This window comes from Choloepus didactylus, chromosome 22 (genome assembly GCF_015220235.1).
Source record: "Choloepus didactylus isolate mChoDid1 chromosome 22, mChoDid1.pri, whole genome shotgun sequence".
NCBI lineage: Eukaryota > Metazoa > Chordata > Mammalia > Pilosa > Megalonychidae > Choloepus > Choloepus didactylus.
This window is the reverse complement of record NC_051328.1, coordinates 18,225,184-18,242,152: the sequence shown is the minus strand read 5'-3', so window position 1 is coordinate 18,242,152 and position 16,969 is coordinate 18,225,184. Positions and strand designations below refer to the sequence as shown.

General features: G+C 35.2%; 1 pseudogene; it reads left to right on the top strand.

Moving 5' to 3' along the window:
• Nucleotides 1-548: 548 nt before the first annotated feature.
• LOC119518394 overlaps nucleotides 549-16,969 on the top strand; it is a 44,497-nt pseudogene continuing 28,076 nt past the window's right edge.

The following is a 16,969-nucleotide window of genomic DNA, read 5'->3' as shown; positions in this document are numbered from 1 at the left end:
AAGTGTTTTATTGCTCTTGAGGCTTCAATATACATGGATATTTTCACAGAGAGAAAAATTCAAGGTAAATAAATGAAAACCCAAGCCAAAGCAGGATGCTAAGGATGGGGGAAGCTGAAAAGTTGATTTCCCTAAACTAAAAAAGGCTCAAGTGCAACAGGAGTCTAGTGTCTTGGGGAAAAGACAGAATACACACCAAGTAGAGGCACATAAAAAGAGTGAGTTCAGGCTAGGAGCCATTCCTGGTAGATCATGGAAGGAAATAGTGGTGTCTCTTACTTATATTATTTCCCTGGAAACAGAAGCAGACCTGTTCTTAAGCCATACTTTTGTTATAGTTTTTAACTCTAGGAGAGCACCATGAGCAAAAGAGTTGCTCCAGAATCATATTTTCAGGCAAGTTATCTTGTTTTCCTCTCCCCTCTCCATTTGCTGGATTAAAGAATAAAATATATAATTATGTACATACCAGTTAACACTTTAAATACCTTTTCATTCTAATGCCTATAAACAGGCAGGAAACAGCCAGGCTTGCATGTCCTCAGACCATGGGGACATCACGGCAATCAGTCCCTGGAGATCCAGCCATTCCATCTGTGTCGTGCCCTGTGGGTTTCGGTAACATTGCTGATTATTCATTCACAGACCTGCTCATCCCATCACCACTATGCACTGGGCACAATTGGTCATTATTCTCCACTGATTACAATGCTGTGATTTATAAAAGGATGACATAAAAGAAAAATAGACCAAAGCCATTATTTGCAGGTGGATTTTTCTGGTTTCGGCACTCCTAGGTAATCAATTTTCTATGGAGCATCTCCTGCCCACTAACTGTTGGGATTTTTAAAGTGACTTTCCATGCTTGAAAATTGTACCAAACTCCATGTACAAGCAATTCTAAATGGTGGCTAAAATATTACTTCTTTCATGATGGTATAAGTGTCTTTCTTATTCAAAAACTTCCCTTTATGTGAAAACTTAAACGTTCTATTCAGACTCTAAACTGACAGGCTAAAAGGGCTAAGCAGAAATTGTGGGGATTAATATATCAAGTTTGTCACTGCTGAAATACTCAAGCTGGCCAATGGCCATTAATTGCTGATGGGCAAAAATTGAGACAGTTTAAATTCTATTACAATGTATTGTATGCTCATTGGTTAGTTTCCCGAGTTAGAACTGTCTTTAAACATTGTCTTAGGTAAGCCTTTCCCCTTGGCAGACAAAGAAGACAGACCAAGATAGAAGTCACATGGTATGGGAGATGAAGAAAAAGTGGGCTTTCTTAATTTCCATCTGAGCTTGACCCAATTAATTCTCATGCACTCCTTAAGGGTAGGAACCTCCTTCTGTGTTTCCCTGATGTCTCCTATAGCACACAACACAGGATCCTGCACAAACAGTTCTCATACATAATTATAACAAAAACACAAATAGTGCTTATACAAACTCAAAGAATTGGGGAGGGGGGATTGAGGAGACTAAAAAGAAGTGGTAATCTGGAGAGAAAGAAAACGTTGTATTTATAGTTCTAGTTTCCTAATACCTACTTATTATCATTAGTTTAAGACAGTAAGCACAAATGCAACCTGGCAACCCTAACTGATAGACCATTCTCAGGTATACATAATCAAATGCTTCCTCCTTAAAATTCAGATGTACAAAGGAATGATTTTTTTTTTTTAATAGGTGAAAATTCAGTTGGGGAAATCAATATAAAATTTAAGTCAAACATTAACTAACTTTGCAAGATTCATTTTAAAAGTCATCCTTCTTAAAAAATAATACTCATTTTGTTTCTTTTTAAAACTTGGACCATTTTCTCTGCCACTCGATGCAAACACCTGCAAAGAGAGATGTGTGATATACGCCTGCATATTATCTTCTGCATGTAACTGACAGTAGAAATTTGCTTTGAGAAATATTTTTTACATAAATTTGCCCTTTTTCTTTTTCTGTTTTTAGAACAATGGTAGGTTTACAGAAAAATCATGCAGAAAGAACGGAGTCCCCACATAAACAACCCCCCCCAACACACACACACATACACATAGTTTTCCCTAGAATTAACACTTTGCATTAGTGTGACCTTTGTTACAATTGATGAAACAATATTATTATAATTATACTATTGACTATAGTCCCTAGTTCACATTAGGATTCACTGTTTGGGTTGTAGAGTGTTATGTTTGTTTTTGTTTTGTTTTTAAATTTTTCTTCTAATAATGTATAAACAATCTAAAATTTCCCATTTTAACCACATTCACATATGTAATCAGTAGTGCCAGTTACATTCATAATGTTGTGCCACTATCCCCACCATCCTTTACCAAAACTTCTCCATCACCCCAAATAGAAACTTTGTACAAATTAAGCACTAACTCCCCACTATCCACCCCCACTCCAACCCCTGGTAACCTGTATTTCTAGTTTCTGACTCTACAAATTTGCTTATTCTAAATATTTCATCTCAGTGAGATCATACAATATTTGTCCTTTCGTTTCTATTTTAATTCACTCAACATGATATCTTCAAGGTTCATCATGTTGTCTCACATATCAGAATTTCATTCCTTTTTATGGGCTGAATCTGTCCTTTCTTTTTCAGTATTTTCTAGGAATAATTATTTTGGAGAATAAGGTATGTACATTCCCACAGAGATTCACTATTCAGGATCACAAGATTTCTCTGACTAGCAGACTCCAAGTTAGCATAAGGATACTTTTGTTTACATTCCAGCCCCTATGAAATTATTTTAGAAACTTGCTAACTACTGCTACCTGACGTAGGGATTGTCTTGGAAGAAAATATCAATTATTTGCATGAAGGAGGTAAAAGAAGATCTGAAGGAAAGAGGGTTAAAGTGACTGAACCTATTCTTATAGGTTCTTTTTTATAAATGATATTTTTATAGTCAATAAGGTTGTATTAAAAAGAAGTAAAAGTTTCAAATTTTCAGAACATGGCCCACTGAAAACTTTCTTTGATACAAAAACAAGTCCTTTTTCTTTTTTTTTTTAGGAGAAAAAAATTTAAATGGCAAGAAGCGTTGTTTTGAGGAATGTAATCATTAACTTAAAAATTAAAAGAAAAAGAAAAACATTCCAGCCATTAATGCATCTTTCCAGCTCCCTTTCCTATGTGCTCAAATCACTGATGTTCATCATAATGATTACAGACCTAGTAAAAGCCCTAAGGATTACAGGAAGATTAAATTGTTCTCATTACTTTGTAGCTGGCAAGGCAGGAGAATGTCCTAATACGTGTAACAGTGATTTTCAATAATTTGCTCTGTGACCTTGGAAAATTCACTTACCGGCTCTGAATCTCAGTTTTAATATTTCTTGAATGAAATGATTGAAAGGAATAATCTGAAGTTGTAGATAACTAAAAGTTAATGACTTTTAAGATGTACCAAAAAAAAAAAAAATCTTCAGTTCAAAATGTCCTTCCAGCCAGAAAATTAAATTACCAGTAGAGTCGTTAATGGCTCCCAAAAGCCTATATAGATGACGCTGAAGCATTGCCAGGTTTGGGTATTAATGGTAACATCCACAATATCATGTGGGATAGCTCTGACTAAGAGTCAAACTAGGCAGAGAAAGCACCAAACTTCTTTTCAAAGGTTTCCTTTGGCACGTGCCTTATGCTGGCCAGGACATTCTATTTGCGGGATCCTGCGTTTATTAGAAGTTTTGACACTGGGGATAGGCAAAATGCATTACAAGTTAGGTACGTAATCAGAGGAACCGGGCAGGGGGGTGGGGGAGATTATCGACAGCACTTGCCCTCTTATGAACAACTGAGAAAGCCACTTCACCTTTATTCTGGTCTTTGCTGTTTTTTTTTAAATTTATTTTTATTTATTTCATTTCAAGAGAAGAGCAAGTACTCATATTTAAAGATTCAAATAATAAAGAGAATGGATTAACATCACCCTTCTCCCTTAATCTTTTGGATCCCACTACCCTGGCCAATTTCCCATTTCACTGACTACAAGGTAGTTAACTATAGTTTGGCCTCAAAGGTAGAAAACCTTTATTCACAAATATGTTTAGAAACAATAATATACACACCACACACAGAAATAAAACACATAAACAATGTTGTACTCTCAGACTCCCTGGCTGATTTGCTTTTCTTAGTTAATATATCTTTGAGATCTTTACATGCCCATATGATCTGCCTAATTCCTTGTAATACTGGCATAAAGTTCCCTTGTTGGGATTCAGTTGAACTCACCATCCCTCTATAAATTCCTTGAATTAATAGTTTGAAGGCTTTGCTATTTTAATCAAAGTTCCTATTTTATTCATAATTTGCAAATAGTTTATAATATTTTTTAGAACTATATAGGGCATAACTTTGGAATAAATAATTAATACCCCCTGACATACTATGACTTATAGAAGAAAATAGCAAATAACAAATATGACATTAGACATTCTGGGTCTGAATCATGTCTCTCATTGCTGCCTGTGCCATACTGGAGAATTAATTTCTCCCCGCTTTCATTCACTATCTGCAAATTGGCTTGATATGTCAAATAAAACACAAATTTTTAAGAATTTAGAAAAGAGAGACCATTTATTTATCAAAAGGAGACTATCTGCAAATTGGAAAATCCTCCATTTTTCCCTGAGAAAGAGGCAGCTTATATAGTAAATACACAGTTACACAAAGAAAAATATATGACTGGATCAGCAAAACAATAAGAAAAGCAAGCCTTACACAGGGATGGAATGCTAATTAACAAAACTTATTTACTTCCTGGTTTGGGGGAAATCAAGACCCAGGTTCAAATAATATTAGAACATTCTAGCAGTTGTGCAAAGTTGGAGAGTCTCAGATAGCTAGTCTCATAGATAACTTGTCTTAGGCAGGTGTGGGTAATTTCAAGAAGTACAGACAGGTTAGCTTTTACTTTAGTCATGTGTACATAAGTTGGCCTTTGCTTTAGGCACATGTGGACAAGTTCCTCCAGGCCCTTGCCAATTCATTTAACAGATACTTTTGTGCATGTTGGAAATAAGAATATATGATTAAACTCTCCTAAAACAGCAAAGTATGATGAAAGCATTTCCACTACAAAATAATAACAGCCAAACCTTGCACATTGGAGTGTTGTTACTGATTATTGCAGTGACTTCCTAGGAGGCACTCCTGTTGGAATTCTGGCAAACATTGCGTGTGAGTCTCCTCATCTAGACCTTCACAGTGAGTACCCTGCCTGGTGGTTGAAAGCAAGACACCCTCTATACTGCTGCACAGGAGACCAGGAGAAGATGGAGGAAGAGTGAGGACATCTCAGCTCTGAGGTATTTCAGGGCCCATTAGCTTCATTAAGTTGGTTTAACTGGTATATCCTGACAGCCACAAAGTCTCAAAGAGGATATTCCTCCAGAAACATTATCAAATGTGTTTATTTCCCCATCCTCAAATTAGTGGGATCATTTTCAGAGAAGGTTTGGTAGAAACATCTTGACTCAAAAAGGAACTGTTTCCAAGTAATAGAAAACATTCCAAAATAAGGGTCTATCAGAAAAATAAGTATAGCAGCATGATTTTTTAAAAAATGAAAGGACAAGAGACCCTGATTTGACGTAATTCAGTTATACCTTTGAAAGCCACAAAATAAAACAAAATTAATAAATAAAGCTAATGCTTTTGGAAAATGCTTTCATTATATTGACCAATTTGATGTTTTGATCTGTAAATTATTTTTTATGATTTTTATTTGATGAGGATTATTTTTATTATTTTTATTTTTATTATTATTTTATGGCTGTGAAGTGAAATACAGTTAGTCGCATGTATTAGGAACCGAAATTCTCTCTCCTTAACGGTGTTCCAATCTTATTGATATGAATAAACTTTATATTCAGACCTTCAGGAGTAAACTTTCCTGCTAACTTGAATCTCTTAACTAATCCAACTCTCACTTAAATGCATGATAGGAAAATTCCATTAATTTGTGCTTCTCATAGCAGCTTGGAAACTGCACAACCTACTTGAGTATTCTTTAGTCTTTAACAAGTGAGATTGGGAATTGAGGAATAATCAGTAATGGTTATCTGCCTTTTCCTATTTAAGAACAATAATGGTGCTCACTCATCCTGAACAAGGCCGTTAATTAATCATTGTAGCTATGCAGGTTAAAGTCCCAATGTTATCATCATCGAAGCATAGCAGTAATATAAACTCCTGCTTAAGTGCTTTTGTTCTGTGAAATAAATCTTTGCATTACAACCATTCCTAATCATTTATTAAAAGTATAACACTTTGCCATTATCATACTTGATTGTGATGTTTTTAAACCATTTATTTGTTTTATCTACTTACAAGCACAAATTTAATTTGCTAGCATTTTTAAGCATATAGTGGATTCGACAGGAGGGACAAAACTCTACAAGCATCACTCTTAAAAAACTAAAAATAAAGCCAAAGGAAATAAAAAAGGAGGAAAATTAGTCTGAATAACAAAACTAATCGGTATTGCAATGGACAGTTTGCATAAAGTAAGTGTTTGGATTATTGAATTCTTCTATAAAACATGACCAAAAGAAATAACTAATAATATCAAGTTAACCGTATTAATTCAAATAGAACTTCCTATTGACTTGAAAGGAATGTTCACCTCTAATTTGGAAGTTGAGGTAATAGTCTAATTTGCTTAAATGTTAGCTAGTATCGGGGAATAATTCAAGTGAAATTACTACTTTATAGACTCTTGGGACTCCTAACCCTCAGGAAAGACAACTTTTTAAGTGACTTTTCTTACCAAATACAAGTGGTTTCCTTTTATTCCTACAAAAAAAAAAATATGATAAGCTTTGCAACTACTAATCTTATGTTAAAATAGACCACACAAACCTGAATATTTAGGAAAAGTTGTATGCTGCTAGCACCCCCAAAACAGCCACAGAAAAGTACACAATATCCTGGAGCTCTTTAAGCAAATGTTGATTAAATGTCTGAATGGGGTTTGATACAAGTTATGAGGAAAAGGTAATATCACTAATAGTTAAAGAAATAGACCAGAACTTATGAATGTTGCCTTCTTGAAACAGGCACCTGGGGAGGCTGCAGACTTATTCCAATTTATTACATGAGCTCAAAACTTTTCTGGAGCTGCTTTTAATGTCATTTCAATGGTCCATCCAATCAGATGATTACATTTTTACCCAAGAGGTAAAAGACTTTGGGGACTTTTTCCCAAACAGAGAGAGTTTGGAATTCACTACCATATTCTGAAACTGAACCACAGTATTAATCACATTTAGATTCAGTCATCAATCCCATCATGTACTGCCAGAGATACTGTGAGTAGTTACTATGAGCAGCCGAATGAATGAATGAACATTTGAATAAATTAATACATGGCATTTTTACTCCTTAGTCAGAAAGTCTCTCATTGGCAACATCAACCCCAGATTTTGACATGTGCTGGAAACAACTTTGGCTAATGTTTGAAAATAATTTTGTCACCAAGAAACCTCATTCTCTCCCTCCGATATTTAAACATGCATTTGGTACCTATTATAGCCATACATTTAGCTAGGCAGAGGGGATACAAAAGTATTTTCTGTTCTCCTGAAGCTCCTGGTCTAGCAGAGAAGATAAACACGTAACCAGACCACTAGAATACTGTCTGTTAAAGCTGTATTAGAGGGCGACAAAGAATATGTGAGACTAATAGTAGAGGAAGTGAAGAGGATAATTTAGGGAAGACATCCAGAGAAGAATTTGTGGATCTGGAATAGCATTTAAAAGTAATTGCACATACTCCTGTCTTTTGTCAGGTTATGAAATTAAGGTCCATATAGGAAAATTAATTAATCCAAGATTGAAAAACCTCTTACTCACAAATTACCATGTTTAACACAGATCTCTAGACCTGGGGTCCATTGCTTTCTCACTAGTCTAGATGTAGGAAGTCTAGTCTATAGTTCTAGCTTTATGTAGGATAGATTCAGTTTGTGGCTTTTGTCCTGAAATAATTGTCACAATCACCTCCTTTCCCTCTCCAAATTGTCCCAGTTTGGAGAATAAGTGATAAAATTTGGATTCTTAGATTATGATGTAATATATTTTCTCTGGGACACATAGCCAATACTTATTCCTGGGAGTATAGATTTATGAATATTGGCTCTAAGAACAGTGGTTATAGGATTGAAACGTGTTTCTTATTTACTGGCTCTAGCCAAGTTATTGAACCTCTGAGTCTCTATGTATAATAGAGTGGGAGAAATGGTATTTACCACATCAGAGTTTTTTGAGAATTGAATAAGTTAATGTATATGGCAATATTACCACAGTGCCTGTCATCTTACCAACTAAATACATGTTAGCTAGTATTATATTGTTAGCTATTTTTCTTCCAATCATTCCTATAATCATATCCATCAAATGACAACATGGTGTATTTTAAAAAGCTTACTCAGGAACCGAACAATGCAGATTGAATCCTGGTTCTGCCATTTAATAACTTGTGGCCTACGCCAAAATACTGACTCTCTTTGTGCCTCAGTTTCCAGATCAGAAAAATGGGCATACTAATAATAGGATCTACCTCATTGAATGTTTGATAGAATTGAATGCTGTACAGAGAACATTTAGAACAGTATCCACAATACAGGAAGTACTATAAGGCATTATCATCATCATCTTCATCATCATCATCATCATAATCGTCATCATTCTTTTGGGTCTATTTTATGCTAACCTTGAGACCATTACAAAGGTCTCTAACTTGAGAGAGCCTACATATTTGTGCCTGACATTGCTAAGGATATTTTTTGCAAAGTTCCTTTGGTAGAAATACCCAATAAATTTTATCTAACTTTTCACTATAATTTTGCCTCTCAATGCATTGAGCCTTCATTAAATATTTCTAAGACTTGTCTTCTTACGACAAACTTGATATTTTTCTGTCTATCCTTTTTGTATTTCAATCCAGTGCTCTTAGGAATTATTTACAATTAAGATGGCTGTTGAATAATAAAGCACCAAGAAGCACCCACTTGATTCATTAGTTGTATTTGACTTCTATCAAATGCTCAGAAGTACTGAAAGAAGCGCAAAGCTGCCTATTTTTGAGTCTCTCAGTTCTCCATTCATTAATCAAAGTCCCATATAATGATTCAAGCACTCCACATTGTTCATACCACAGTACAAACATTCTACTGCCATGAAAGTTTATCCAAAGTGTATCACAAATGGGATATAATAGCAATCAGTTAATAAAAAATAAAATTCTGAAGATACATTGTCCTGCTCTAAAAGACAATAGATGGACACCAATCTATTGCAAAGGAATTTAATAGTATCATGTTGAATACAGAAAAATAATGAAATTCCACAGTTTTTCCAATACAGATCCCCAAAATTTAGCTCTAAATAAGTTTAGCCTCATCTCTTCTAGTAAATTCCACAGAAAGACATTTACTTTTTTCAGTTCAAGTGTGAGTCAGGAGAAGGATATCTCAAAAATGCTGTTAGGAATTTAGAAGTACTCATCTATATGGGTAGCTCTTGGTTTTTGGAAATCTTGTCTCTAATCATACTTTGCAATAAAAATTTATTATCCATATGTGTTTAAATTTGTATAACTGGTTGTATTCCCTGGCATTACTTATTGCTTAGAGCTCATCATCTTTCCTGATTAAAAACTTAATATTACATGGGTTCTCTTCACTAGGTCAAAATCAGGGTTTTGTAACCTTACCAGCATAATTGGCTTCCTCAAAACTCATCCCAGGAGATAAACATCCAGAGATCTTGTTCACAAAGGTCTCCTTAGAATCAGTTAAGATCAGTATATCATTAATTCCCCTGACCCATTCCAGCAGTATCATATCTAGGGTGTCTACATTTCTTCACTGATCAATCAGGTACAAGTTTATGCTATCAATATTCCATTTTACTTGTAAAAGCATTCCCATTTAGACAATACATTTTATGGTCTCTCTACTTACCTTTACATACTGGATTCCCAGTTGGTTCATACCACATTCTACCTTTAGTAACAGAGCCTAGAGTTTCTTTAGAAAGCAAATCCTTATGTCCCGGTTTCAGAGTCCTGAATTTGACTAGGTCTAGGTTCTTCCTAAGAGCTGGTATTAATTCAACTAATATTCATTCCGCATATGGCCAAATGCTCTTTTCCATGCTGAAAATCATCATTGAATAGGACAAATTCTTATGCAGTCTCTCTGGTCTGATAACTAAGAGTGGATTTTTAAGAGAAGCTAAAGGAAAAAAAATAATGAGATCATAGTACATGAGAGTCAAAAATATTCTTGGAGATTATTGAGCCCAGTTTACTCATGTTTCAGATAAAGAAATTAGAGTTGAAATATAATAATAATAACAGTGCTGCCATCAGCTATCATTTATAGAGTGCTACAGTTGTCCGAGGCACTGCCTGAAGGTTTTTTGGTCCATTATTGCCTTCTACCCTCATGAAAACCCTTATGAGAAAGTGTACTATCACTATCCTCATTTTGTAGATGGGAAACTGAACTCAGACATATTAAGGAATTTTTTCAAGGTCACAGAGATAATAAAAGGGTGAAGCAGCATTTTACCCAAGCAGTCTGACTTCAGAGTCTATGATCTTAATCAATACAGTCTGTGCAATTCTGTTTTTCTCTTTTGCCCTCATCTCTCATTGAACTTTGTTAGGATAAAAACCCAGGGCACTCTGCTCCCAGGCCTGTTTTCTTCCTGGTCTTTTTTGGGTCCTCACGTGAAACATCATCAAAGTTATTGCCAAGTTTTATGCCACTGAACTTCTTATTTCTTCAAGTGAAAGAATAAATTCTAACACCTCTGGCAGGGTTTGTTAACCAATTTATTTAAATCCACCTCTTAATTCTTTGTTACCCCAAGGCACCTGCATTAAGAAATATACACTACTTTACTGTTATGGTGGATGTGGAAACATTAGCCTATTTTATGGGTAAATGTATATATCTAAAGAAGCAAAGAGGAAGGAAGAGATATTGTCAGCAAATGTTGGTGAAGGTTTTAAATGCTATGTGTCTCCCTCGGGACAAAAGAAATCTGTCCAAAATTCATACAAGTGTAGCAGCTGAACAACTCCTGTTGGAGTAGAGGTGATTTTTAGTTTAAGGTTTATTGTGTCTTCAGATTTCTTACCTGCCTGTTGGCAGTGTTTCCGCATTAAAGCACAATTAATCTTGCCAAGCATATAAGCAGGATTTAAATGAAGTCCTTGTGGAGTAACTGAAAGTTAGATGTATGGGAGGATGGAAAGGCCAACAATTTTTAGAGAGTACCTGCTATATATGCTAGACATTATGTTTTGCTTTCACAAATAGCAATTCATTAATTCTCCACACAAACATTTTATTACTTGTTTTAAAATGAAAAAATAGAAAATCACTCTCCAAGGGCACATAAAAAATAAATAGTGTTTGCAGGATTTGAATTCAGGTTTCTATTATTCCGTATGGTATACTCAAATCTCTATTAATTGTTTTCTCTTTAATAACCTTCAAACTGAAGATGGATGCATCCATTTATTTTTTTAATCATAACAATTGTCATATAGAGAGTAGAAAGCGGTACAACAGCAATAATATACAGACCAATTATTCCTGAGAATATAGGTCTGACATCTCAGGATATAATTACTTAAAATTTCTGATGAAATGCTTTCACATGGATATCTATATAGTTTAAAATTTCCCTTTGGTATGTTTTTACTGCTAGAGTGGTGCTAACCCAGGGGCATTGATATGTTGGCTGGTTTCCCTGTGTTGGACTTTTCTGAATTTGAATCTAAGTTCTATTACTTACTATCTATATAACCGTGTATAAAGTACTTAATTCTGAGCTTGGGACTTGTAAAATGGGAATGGTAATCATTCAACCATACAGAGAGTTGTGGAAATGAAGTGAAATATTTTATGTAACATGCTTAGCAGTGTCAGACACACAGTAAGTGTGAAATAAAGGTTAGCTAGAATTTTTCAAAACAAATTTAAGTATATATACACAGTTACCCACACCTATATGTAGAGAATTAATTCCATATTGCTAGTGAATGCTTTTGAATTATGTGTTAAAAATTATAAAAATACTAGTCTCTTGACTTCCAGATGGATTCACATTATATATTTGAAAATAATTTTAAATACATTTATTCCTTATTTGTGTTAGTTTTATCTATATGTGGAGGTCATTCTGTGTCATTACGGGATAGTAGGTTCTAAGAAGTGAACCCAAGGATTTGAATATATTTTCTGTTTATTTAAGGGGCATATTTTCTCTAACCTGGGAGAACATGAAAGCACATAGGCTGTAAAACAAGAGAATTTTAATGAGCAGTATTGGGGCATCCAATGGGATCATAAATAAACCATCTGCTCAAGAAAGAACAATAGATGAATGAAAGGAAAAGAAGTTGATCACCGATTCAACAATATTACCTGAAGTTACCCTGGTTAATTCATGAATTAAGTATGCAAAACTCACCCAAAACTTATTTGCATTTCAATTCACAAAAGCAAGTGTTCCAAGTCCCACTTCAGTGTAAACAAACATTACTAAAATACATTTTTAAAAATGACAGTTTCATATCATATCATTAGTTTTATCCTATGCCAGATAGTGGGGTTACTCCTTTTCCACCTCACTGAGGTTGATATTGTAAACTCGATGTTAAGTAGAAGGAAATAAGCTTAGGGAGCTTAACGTAGGCATTACTTCATGTATTCACTCACTCAGTCATTCCCTCACTGATTGTCTCAGTCTCATTTATTCCAGGCCCATAGTCAGAACTTGGGGCAAGAAGATAAAATAAGTTCCAGTTCCTGCTTTTGAGAAACTGACAGTCTAAGCTGTAAAACATAATTGAAATAACAGATAATGAACGTTGGGCTATACACATCCTTCAGATGTATCTTTTCATTCCAATGACCCATGACTCAAAGAAATAGATACTGGAGTTATCTGATTCTATATACAAAGAAAACTAGAGCATATTCAAATTACTTTACCCATGGAAACACAACCAGGAAGTGGCCCTGCTAGGATTTGAACTCAACCAATCTTATTCTAGTGGCCATATTTTCAACATATTCAATGCTGTATTGACATTTTGCTACATGGCACAGAGAATGTATCTTAGAGCCATACAGACTTAGGTACAATTATTTTCCATGTTTTGCTTTCTCTATATCAGTGTTTCTCAAGCTAAGGACTCTTGATATTTTGGGTCAGATAATTATTTGTTGTGAGGAGCTATTCTGTGCTTTGTAGGGTGTTTCACAGCACCCTGGCCTCGACCCACCAGATGCCAGTAGCACCACCCCCCCAGTTATAACATCCAAAAACGTCTTCAGATACTGCCACATGTTCTCGGAGCAGGGTGGGGTAGGGTAGGGTCTCCTCTGGTAGAAAGCTGCTCTACATTACTGAGACCCTATCATTCCCCATAATCAAGAAGATTTGGGCACATGCAATAGTATTCCCATTAGGTCTGTATATTATTATTACTTATCACTGCTAGTATATCACAAATATTTTTAATATCTGAGACTGCTTTATTTTCACTTACGTCTCCACTGACCAAGACACTATAGCTTTTATAAATGCTTGCTAAATGAGAATACATACATAAATAATTTTCAGTGAAGAAATAGAAAGAGCTGTGATTTAGAGTCATGAGACTTGAGTTCAGATTGTGGCTCTTCTATTCTGTCTGGTTTTATGAACTTAATCACTCTGAAACTTAGTCCTTCAACTGTGAAATGATTTTATAAATTAAGTTAGTATTTCTCAAACTCTAGGCATTCTCATACTGTCATTATAATTTGGGCTCTTTCCATGTGCTATCTTTATTATGGTTTGTTGATATTTTTAAATTAAATCTTTATTTAAGTTGCAAATGTATTTTAAAGGAAACTTTTTATCACTACACTAACTGGAAAGAAATCTCATGTACTTACATTAAATATGAGATTACTAAAATTATATAAATTTAACAACCGGAAAGAACAAAATGCTTTGAGCCTAAAGTCTATTCTCTCTTTGTTATAATGGTAAGAGTTGAAAGTGTGTTAAAGATGCATTAGTAACATACTCATTCATTTTCCAGAAGGAATGAAAGAAAGTTGAGAAAAGAATAACTTTCTCACTATGAGAGTCAAGGTTAATTATTATGTTGCCAGCATGCCCTATAAAACCATCTTGTGTTCCACTAAAATCACTCTGATTTGCACCCCAGTTTCATATCCCCCATCTTGGAAAACCCTGGGTTAGTTGATCTCAAATCTCTATCTCCAAGAACTTACAATTCAATTAGATGTATAAGTGTCAAATTTTAAAGGAAGAATAAAGAAAGTTAATTATGAAAGTTGCGGGGTTAACTGTAAGTCAGAAGGATTGAGTGAAGCCATTGAAGAATGTCTTTATAATTGACATGAGAGTGCTGTATAGTTCACCCCTAATATGATTGTCTTAAAAAGTTCAAAGACAAGAGACTACTTTTGCCTTTTTGGTACACATATCAAACAGTTTTGTAATAATTCATGTGATGATGGACTGAAATTGTTCCATGATTGATAAACTCAAGGGATATAATGTATCATTTTTTGAAGTAGATGTTTCAATGATTGGTTTAATAATGATATGAAGTGTCAAAGATTAAAAATATCAGGGGAAATGTCTATATGGTATGCAAATGGCTGTTCAGTGCAAGAATTTTTAACTAGATGAAGATAGAAAGCACATATACCAAAAAGACTTGAACATCATTCCTGTCTGGAACCCTTTTGACTTACACAGCACTTACTTTGCATACCTTCAAGTTCATTGCTGGTGTGAGTTTATGAATCTCACAGAGCATCCTTTCTTCTCAGAGTTCAGAGATGTGTATACACATCACAAAGTTGAAAATCAAGTGAAAAAGTAGCAAATGGGAAGACAGAATGCTTTTCTTTAGGAAGAGCTCTTCTTAATTAAAGAAAAAAAAAAGAGAAAACCTTGCCTAAATTGATTAATTCTATCCCCCCTTCTGTATTTCAAGCATGCAGTAGTAAATTATAATGGCTATTTTGATGCAGCTGGGATAGTTGGATACATCTAACAGGATACACTGTCTCTTGCATGGGATATCTCTATCCATGGAAGACTATCCTGGTCTCAGGAATATCAGGATCTCCACAGGCAGTGTTTGTAGATGCTAGCTTAATAGATGATATGTCAACTGTCACCCTGCCTCATCCTCAACTTTGGCTTCTTCTACCAACACAGTCTTTATTCAGCCTGAATGTAAGGACATTATTTTAGGAGTATTCTTTCACAGACTGTGTACTTTAACATTTGCATTCTGAATCTTCCTGATTTTTTTTTTTTTTTTTTTTTAATCAAAGGGTGAATGTAACCTGAGCTTAGGAATTTTGGTATTGAAGTACATTGCTCTTGCTAACCCAGAACCCATGATAGTTAAGAGGATCTACTTGCCTTGAAGAGGTACCAACTGCAAGAGATATTCCCCAAAAAATACCCCATTTCAAGAGCTGCCATGATTCCTGTCTATCCATTGCTTCTTTGTGTGTTTGCAGTCATCATGGTCCTTACATTGGAGGAAAAGTCAAACTAAACCTCACCGCCCTCTGAGAATAGGTGATCTACAAACTCAAGATATTTCCTTTTTCAATGAGAGACATACCATGCTAGCCACTACCTCCTTTCCTGACACTGCCTTCGATTAAACACAGGGAAACAGAGTAAGTTCTTTGCCCTCCATAAGGTCATTGAATTCCTGGTCCACAGGGAACAAGTAGACACTAAACTCTTCACTCAGAAAAGCCATTAACTATACAGATGCTCTTGAAATTATAATAGCCCAAAGTTGTCATTTTCTATTTAGCTCTGTGCATTCACATGCATGCAGGAATCACCCTCAAAACTCCCTTTTCTGTTCACTCACTGGGGGTCTTGAATCAAATGGTTCTTTCCAAGTCCTTCTGGAGGAGCTTTAGCAAGACACATGCACTCAGAAGGGGAATCTCAGCATAGATCCTCCATATTCTTTACTCAGAATCAGACATAAACTAGCCCACTAGAATTACAAGAGAGAAGACAGAAGGTGGCTAAATGCCCCTTGAGTATGTATTTCTTATGCAAAAGGAGTGTGCCTGTCTTTCTACTATATTGCTGGTTACCAGAGTTCCTGGTGCAGCAGGTGGTAATGGACTATTGATTGACTGGATGAATCAATAAAAGAAAGAATAGATAACTGGAAAGCTTCCCAAGCTGAGCCCTGTTCTGCTACTTTGAGGCCTCCATGGAAACCAGCATTGCATACTTATCTAACTTAACTGCAATCATTATCAACCCCAGTGATATAATGAAATCAGTTTATCTGGGATGTTAACAGGTCATTGGTACTTTTAAATCTCAAGTGATTCTCATGTGGCAATGAGGGTTAGGAACCCTGATTTAGGCATAACTTCTCTTAAAGGGATGGTCAAAAAGCCCATGGTTGTTCAGAGTTCCTCACAGAAGCTTAAAATCACCTCCTAAGAAATTGGAGAAGACTGGTAAACTTATAGCTCAGTGTTTCTCGAATTTGAATGTGCATCAGAATCACCTGGAAAGCTTATTAAAGCACAGATTTCTGGTCTCCAATCCCAGAGTTTCTCAAATAATAAGTCTGGGTGGACCCATAAAATGTTGTGTTTCTAATAAGTTTCCATGTGATGCTGTAGCTGCTGGTTCTGGGACCACACTTTGAAAGCCTCTATTTATTACCCAATTATTTTCAATAAGTTCTATAATTCTAAAGTTTAAAATAGCATTTAGACATTTTGGAAAGGCAAATAGCAAAAGAAAACAGATCAGTGATTTCCAGGGATTAGAGGTGGTAGGGATGGTGTGAAAGAGATTTTTGGCGTGATGAACCTGTTCTGTTTCCTGATTGTAGTGGTCATT